This window comes from Ornithorhynchus anatinus, chromosome X3 (genome assembly GCF_004115215.2).
Source record: "Ornithorhynchus anatinus isolate Pmale09 chromosome X3, mOrnAna1.pri.v4, whole genome shotgun sequence".
In the NCBI taxonomy this organism is placed as follows: Eukaryota; Metazoa; Chordata; class Mammalia; order Monotremata; family Ornithorhynchidae; genus Ornithorhynchus; species Ornithorhynchus anatinus.
In genome coordinates this window covers 10,211,466-10,220,626 of record NC_041751.1, presented here as the reverse complement: position 1 = coordinate 10,220,626, position 9,161 = coordinate 10,211,466, and positions in this window count along the sequence as shown.

The following is a 9,161-nucleotide window of genomic DNA, read 5'->3' as shown; positions in this document are numbered from 1 at the left end:
ATTTAAATCCCTGGGGTCTGTTCTTAACGCAAATACTCAATTCACTGAGGGGATGACACACAAAATTTCTTTTGTATTTCTTTTTACATAATGGGATTAATCAGGCTCAATTACCTAGGCCAAGAAATATGCATTTTATTGATTTTTTTTGATTAAATGAATTATGTAAATACAAGATATTTTTTAAATTTCAACTACTTACTTATCAAGTAAACAAACAATATTCCCTATATTTTACATTTACCCACATTCATGGAATTGCTGCTCCAAATCTTTTTTATATGAGAGAACACTTGGCTTTATTAGTTTAAAACATTTGTGTTTAATTTTGTTTTTCCATTTTTATTTGTGGGGAAAATAGAAAATATGAGTTATGTGGTCATCCCTGATGGGGTTTTCAAACCTATCAAGAAAATTTTTAGCTAAGAGAGCTCAAATGAAAAAGCAGAAAATAAGATAAGAGCAACTTCACAGGGGGAAATGTTAGGCTGGAGTTGGAATTTTTCCATACATATCAATAAAATGAATTATATATAAGGATGGCACTTTGTGTCTTTATTACATTTTCTTTTCTATCAGCTTAACCATTTCAACCCTTGAGTTACTGGTGGTAAATAAGGAAGAAAATTAATTAAAGAGCAAAGATTTGTTGTAAGGCCCATTATCGTGTTAAAAACGTCTATGACCTTTAAAGCTATTAGGCTGCTTGGGACATTGTCCTGGCCAGACTTACAAATTTCAGCTTCAAACCATGAGCAACCAATCAATCATAGTATCGGTCATAATATAGCCTGTCAGTAGAGCACTTGGAAGAGTGCATAAAGTTAGAAGACATGATCTCTGAGAGAGTAAAATTGTTACAAGACACGATTAGAATTAATAGGGAGAGGCCTCTTGGGGGAGACATGATTTGAAAAAGGTTTCAAAGATGGAGTGAACTCTGGTTTGTTCAATGTGAAGTCGGGAGCCTCAGGTAGGGGGAAAAGTATGAACAAGAAGTTGGCAGCAGGAGAGATGTAAATGAGGCACAGTGAGAGGGTATACTTGAGAGGAACAAAGTGTGAATTGGGGTACTGTGAGAGAGGAGAGTAGACAAGAAGGAAGGAGCCGACTGAGTCTCAAAGACAATGATCGGGAGTTTCTGCCTGATGCGGAGAGTACTGGGTAAACATTAAAGGTTTTTGAGAAGTGGAGAGTCACTACAGGACAGTGCTGTATAAAAATGATCCAACCAGCAGAGCGAAGTATAGACTTTAAGAGGGAAGAGACTCTGATGGCAGGGAGACCGATAAGGAGACTGAGGCTCAAGCTGAGATGGGCAAAATTCCTACATTCCCACTTGGTCATTTAGACAGAGAGAGCGGAAGAGGCTGATCCTGGAGTTGTTGTAGAGGAAAAACCGACTAGATATAGCAACAAATTGAATGCGAACTTTGAAAAAGTGTCAAGAATAACGCCTAAGTTGCAGCCTTTAAAGACATGGAAGGATGATGGTGTTGCCATCATCATCATCAATGGTATTTATTGAGCACTTATTGTGTGCAGAGCACTATACTAACTGCTTGGAAGAGTACAATACAACAGAGTTACTAAACACATTCCCTGCCCACAACAAGTTTACAGTGGAGAGGGGGAGACAGACATTATAATAAATTACCAACAGGGGAAATAACAGAGGGCAAGGACAAGTACAATAAGTGCAGAGGGGCTGAGGTTGAGGTGTCTAGCCAGTGCTTAAAGAATACAGATCTGAGAGTACAGGCGACACAGAAGGGACGTTAGGTAGGACTTAGGGAAGGACTCCTGGAGGGCAATGTCTATAATAATGTTGGCATTTGTTAAATGCTTACTATGTGCAGGGCACTGTTCTAAGCACTGGGGTAGATACAGGGTAATCAGGTTGTCCCATGTGAGGCTCACAGTCTTAATCCCCATTTTGCAGATGAGAGAAGTGAGGCACAGAGAAGTTAAGTGACTTGCCCACAGTCACACAGCTGACAAGTGGCAGAGCCGATTCAAACCCATGACCTCTGACTCCCAAGCCCGTATTCTTTCCACTATGAGGCGCAGTAGGATCCGGAGAAGTTTTTTTGTTTGTTTTTAGAATAGGGAAAATGTAAGCATGTTAAATACAGTAGAGAAAGAGCCATCAGAGAATAAGCCATCCTCTCTGTAGAAATAATTATGAATTGAATGCTAATATTAGTACCTATGGAACTTAAATAAAACAAAACTGAACATCAATTATGGAGGAACTGGACCATATTCTATCTTTGAAAACGACAGAATTTATGGGTCAAATTAGCACATGGACACACCCTACACTTAATGGCCCGAACTATGAGAAACTAAACGTTAATAAACACCTTGTACATGCATATCATTTTGCTGGGTGTGGGTTAATAGAGTTCTAAGTAATACCGAAGCATGTGTGAAAGTTTGCATATACTTTTAACTAAATTGACCAAGATTTCCAAATTGTTTCCAATTTTCCAAATGCATTTTAAGATGAAGGCATGAATGAGCACGGTAAGCCAAGCCTGCAATTTGACAGCGATGCGTGGTGCAAAATGGAGAAAAATGGACTGGATTTCTTTTGTGGCCTGCAATTTGCTTTAATTTAACAATTATGGCATTTCAAGAACTAGAAAACTACAATTGGGAAAATACATTATAACAGTAAAAATATTTTAAAAGGCCATATCTTGCCTCTTCCCTAACCCATCCCTGTATGTTTTAATTCTATAACATAAATCTAACTTAAGGAAACTCTAGGGCATAATGATGCCGGCATTATTCTCTCACAGGACCAATCATCATAAAGGCGAGATGTATATGGAAACAATTTTAAAGGAAAAAACATAAATACTTGTGAAATGGCATATAAAATAGTAAAATATTTTATCCTAGATTCATTCTGTGACTAACATAACTGCAACCTCCAAACATTTAGCCCAAGATCCACAGAAGTTAATCATTCTACTGCTTACTAAATGGATACAGATGAAACAGAATCTCATAGGAGAGAAACAGAAATAATTTCACAGGTTCCCAAGTTCTACACCAACAAACTTATCTTCTCTATGATGATGCAAACTGTCCAACAAAAAAAGGAATGGGAGCTTGATGGCAGGAATCTGCCATTCCCAGAAATAGGCTTGTGTGGGAATAAAAGTTGACTAGGCAAACCATACTTTCTACCATCTCTCCTAGTGAATTCCTAATCAAAATGAAAACCTAATTCCTGATCCAATCGAGTTGGATTCAGCTTCAATTCTTCCAGAGTCATAAACTCTTCTTTTCTTTGCTATATGACCTTCCAGGAAACACATCAAAATGTATCTTATTTCAATCAATCAGTGGTATTTCTTGAGAGCTTACTGGATGCAGAGTACTAAGCACAGGAAGCAGTGGATAGAGCACAGGTCTGGGAGTCAGAAGGATCTGGGTTTTAATCCTGTCTCTACCACTTGTCTGCTATGTGAACTTGGGCAAGTCATTTCCATTTCTCTGGGCCTCAGTTACCTCATCTGTAAAATGGGGATTAAGAGTGTAAGCCCCTTGTAGGACAGGGACTGTGTCCAACCTGATTAGCTTATATCTACTCCAGCGCTTAGAACAGTGCTTGATGCACAATAAGCACTTAAATACCATCATCATCATCATTATTAGTATTACAGTAGCATTGGTGACATGAACCCTGCCCACAAGGAGTTTACAATATTACTTCATTATCTCATACTGCATTAAAACAAACCTCCATCTGCTCATTTACCCTCCTATATATTGTCACACATATCCCATCTTCCTAAAGTCCAAGGTTCTGTCAAATTATTTATTGCTTTTGTTGAGCACTTATTCGTGCCATGTAATCTACTTAGCATTGGCGAAAGATACAAGGAATGCGACACCAGCTCTTGGTGACAGCATTCTCACAGTTTAAAACGTTGGGGCAAGGCTGACACGTTGGGAAAGGAAGAGTGCAGTAAAAAAACAAAATGATGACAATGATAATGATGTAATTATAACTGCAATTATAGCATTATATAGTATATAATATATAATACCATGATCACCTTAGCCTCTCCTATCTCCCCTCATTACTCTCCTACTACAACCCTGTCCACAACCTTCATTCCCCTAATGGCAACCTTCTCATTGTACCTCAATCTCATCTCTCGCCACCAACCTCACTCACATCTTGCCTCTGGCCTGGAACACCCCCCCCCGCAATTAGACTGTATCCCCGATTAGACTGTAAGCCCCTCAAAGTGCAGGGACTGTATCTGTTACCAATTTGTACATTCCAAGCGCTTAGTACAGTGCTCTGCACATAGTAAGAGCTCAATAAAGACTATTGAATGAATGAATGAATGAACACCTTTCCTCCTAATATCCAACAATGACTCTCCTCCCCTTCAAAGCCTCACAAGGCACATTGCCTCCAAGAGGCCTTCCCTGATTAAGCCCTCTTTTCCTCTTCTCTCACTTCCTTCTGCACCACCCTAACTTGCTTTCTTTATTAATCCCCCTTTCCTGCCCCACAGCACTTATATAGATAGCTGTAATTATTTATATTGTCTGCCCCCCTCTAAACTGTAAACATTTTGGGCAGGGAATGTGTCTGTTTATTGTTGTTGTGTTCAGCCTAGTGCTCTGCACACAGTAAGTGCTCAGTAAATATAATTGACTGACTGATTCCCAAGCACTCAGTACAGTTCTTTCGGCATGGTAAGCTCTCCATAAATACCCGATTGATCCTCATCGAGGGACTGATGGGTCAGAAGAAAACATAGAGGATTACTGGGTGTAAATGATAACAGTGTGTTCCACTCTTCCCTCATAACTCAGTGAGGTTAACAATGCACCCTCTCCATATTAAGAAGGAGATGAGTTCCATTCACTCACTTCAAGTTCCTTTGAAATAGCCAGACTTTTACCTTGCCTTTCCCAAAGTCCTATTCTTTGTTTGTCTCTTTCCAGCAGAGGCTCTTGACTGTGTGGTGGCCTAGAAAAGTTCACTTGAGGGTGCGCCGAATCACCATAAAATTATTCTTCCAACCATCTTCCAGCCTCGGAGTGTGCTCTGGGTTATCCTGAGCATTGACAAGAAAGAGACTTTTTTTCCCCCTCAGCTGTGCAAGTTGAGACTTCTGATAGCTTGCTCTCTTCAGCAGGGTGAGAGGTTGGGAAGAGGGAATTGGGTACAGTGTCAAAAAATGTAGTGTAGTCCCTCTTAAAAAGCAAGTCTATCAAGCATGCAGTGAACTGTGAAAAAATAGGGTGTCAGTTTCTAAGGACCATCTTTTAAACTTCCAGTGCTTTAGTATCCCTCCTAGAAATATAGGAGTTCTTAGTTGGCCTACTTGTCCTTCACAGAAATTATGGGATAGTTTACTGCTTAAAAATGTTACCAATATATTCAGGATTAAAACCGATAAAACCCATAAGCCTATTTTTTGTTCCCATCTTTTATACAAAAGAATAATTCCCAAACAATTTTATCCCAAAAACACATGGAAAATATTTCCCACAAAACTCCGGTTTACCATATGAATTGGTTCCATTGTGTGATTTTTACAATGCAGCATATATCAGTCTGGTTTTTGCTAACTTTCTACTCTCAGTCCTTAAACTCCATCACACCCGTGTCTCTATCTTTGCTCAGCCCTCAAGCAAGGGCCTCAGATCCATGCCAAGATCTCCGACCCTTCTGAAGTTATATTAAAAAAAAAAAGTCTGCCTTCTAAGAGTTATCAGCAATTACTGGGAATGTGAGTTGCTGGGTTTGAACCCTCGCCAGAAAAATATAGGGGATTTTTTCAGTAGTGCAATTTCCATTTTAATATAGACTGGGGTTTTTTTTTTTTTACCACAGCAAATTCATCACCCAGATTTACTACTGAATCGTGTATCAACACGTGTAAAGCCAATTTTCAAATGACAAACTGGGAAACAATCTGTCTGTAATCTGCCTTTAACCAACGGTGCTAGCACCACTCATCTCTCCGGCCAGTCTCCGGAAAAGAGTATTTCTCTGGGAACCAAGAAACCTGTTAGCCAGTTCTGCTCATAGCTGGCTAATGTGGATGAAGACCACCCACACTTCACAATGTGCTGCATTCTGCCTGCCTACTCTAGTCTTGCACTCTGTTCCCGAGGATGACCATGACTGACAGAGTTGAGAGCAGGTGAATGGAATCGCACAAGCCTCTAGCACTATAAACAATTCTTATTCCCAAGGATCTATTGCATATATATTCCAACAGAAGAAGAAATGGAGGACTTGCCAATCATTACTACAACCAGAAATACCTGTCCCAAGCCTTTAACAGGCTTAACATATTTTTATGGGCTTCCACTGCAGAACTATCTCCAAATGTATTAAATTGTTAAATGAAGAAATAAAAATATGAGTGGCCATCAACATTTCCTGCTGGGGTTCCTTTTCACCCTAAAGGAACCAAATGAAGACATACTCACCCATTTAAACACACCAACACAAACATCTCATTTCAACTTGCAGCCTGAGAACATACTCTACAGAAATGAAATTGAAATTACTAGCTGTCAGATGTGTCTTGTAGTACATATCCATCCACATTTCAATGATGCTAAAATCTGTTGAAAATGATAACAACTACACGGAAAACTAGCATTCCTGATTGAGATAATGAACTATTATGCTGCAGAATGCAGGACGGAAATATCCCCATTGTCTTTTTAGAATTGCACAATCATCAGGATGGGGAATGTAAGTTTGTAAGACAGGTTTTTTCATATATTTTTTCTTCATTTTGACAAAAAGCATAAGAGTCTGCATGGACCTCTATGCAGATTCAACACTGTAATTTAAACTCAAAATTAAACACATTTCAAGTTGAAAAGAAAGAAAATTTTTCACAGATTTGACTAAATTCAACCCTCTGAAATGGGCTAGAACAGACACCAGGTAAGACATTTGGTAAAAGAGTTAATGCCCCTGAAACCAGCCATAATGGTAGCTTCAACTGTCAATAAGAAGATGTTCCAGCATTCTGTAAAAAGTAAAATTTTTAGAAAATTTCTGTAAATGAATTTGAGAACTTATTGTGTGCAGAACACTGGATTAAGTACTTGAGAGAGTTAGTAAGCTCATTCTCTGCCCATCTAGACAGACGGGGGAGACATATTAAAATAACTTACAGATACTTCACTTAACTTCTTGTAACACAATATACATTCCCCTGGCTTGGAATGTCCTTCCCCAATTAATCCACCACACCTCATCATTTCCTACCTTTAAACCCTTCCTAAAATCCTATCTCTTCCAAAAAGGCTTTCTTGACTAAAAATTAGTCTCAATAATACTAATAAAAATAAAAATAATAATGGCATTTAAAGTGCTATTGCCAAGCACTGTTCTAAGCGCTGGGGTAGATACAAGGTAAGCAGGTTGTTCCACGTGGGGCTCACAGTCTTAATCCTCATTTTACAGATGAGGGAACTGAGGCATAGAGAAGATAAGTGGCCTCCCCCAGGCACACAGCAGAAAAATCATGGTGCCGGATTGAGAGGCCCGATCATCCTCTGACTTCCCAGCCTGTGCTCTTTCCACTAAACCACTCTGCTTTCAAAAGTAATATCGAGTCCCAGCCTCCTCTCGTCCTTATTTATTTATTCATACCCGATCCTCTGCCCATATTACATAGCTCATTTGATTAAACACGCACTTCTCCTAATGCCACTGCTTGTCAATATTTTTTACACCAGTCTCTCACTAGAATGCAAACTCCCTGTGAAGAGTAAACAGGCCTTCCAGTTTCTGAGGTACTTCCCAACACTTAGAATGGTGCACTGTATTCATGGGGCCTCAAACATCATGGCTACTGCTAAGACTATTACCAAATACATAAAAATACACTAAATGTGTAGAATGTCCTTTTTATGTGCTCGATTATTTGTCAGTGGAATAAAAGCAGAGAGGTAAGCAAGCATATCAGGTAAACAAGCATAGCCATCAAGCCTAGTAATAAGCTATGCCTTGCAAAGTGCCAAACAACATTAAAGGACATGAAAACCACTAAACCCTCCCCCAGAAAGAGTAGGTGCTTAATTAATTTTATAATCACCATTCCTGAAAGGGAAATTCTAAAAATATTCTGTTTCCAAAATTTTTCAGGGCAACTGATGCTGGGAAAAATGTGCTTTTGACCATGCTACATATTATAGATTGTAATCTGAGACGTCTTTTTTTACTATCCTTGTACCTTTCCCCAATACTTAACAACAGTTCTTTGCACAAAGTGCATATCAAAACTATAACAACAATAATGGACAGTAAGTGTCATTGAAATACAAATCAAACTCTGTAAGTAGCAAAGTGTACCCACCAGAGAAAGCCAGTGACAGGGCAAGGGAACCTACCAATTACACTTTCAGTCCCAGCAACAATTTACACTCAATAATGAGTTTTGGAAAAGAAACTTGCACAACCTTCAAAAACAGCTGTGGAGAATGCTAAATTGCAAAGAAATATCTTTATATTCTCAAAATAAGATGAAAGTAGTTGACCAAGCAAGCAGGGTGGTCTAGTGGATAGAGCATTTCCCTAGAGTCAGAAGGACCTGAGTTCTAATTCTCGATCAGCCACTTGCCTGCTGTGTGACCTTGGGGCAAATCACTTAATTTATCTGTTCCTCAGTTACCTCATATATAAAATGGGAATAAAGACTGTGAGCCCCAGATGGGGCATAGACTGGGTCCAACTTGATTAGCTACTATCTACCTCAGTGCTTAATATAGTGCCTACCACATATGAAGTGTTTAACAAATACCATAAAAAAACCCCCAAAACTACCATTTCTGTAACATTCAAAAACAGTCCTGTGTTCCATCTTGTCCAAGCCAATAAAAGAGAAAAATAGAGATATTTGCAAAAATAAAGTTGTGTCAAAGACCAACCCCTCAATTCTAAAACATCAAAGTAAACTGTCATGTGACCCTAGTGACAAGGTGATCTGAGTATCCAGCTGACACTGGCATTAACTCATGCCAATTTACCATTTTAATATGGAAAGACCCTAAGTGCCAGCCTTAAGTTTAAATTCATCGCCTTTTGTCAGTTTGTATAACCTTAGAAGTATTTAAATATGGTATGCAAACTTAATTTTCCATTGAAT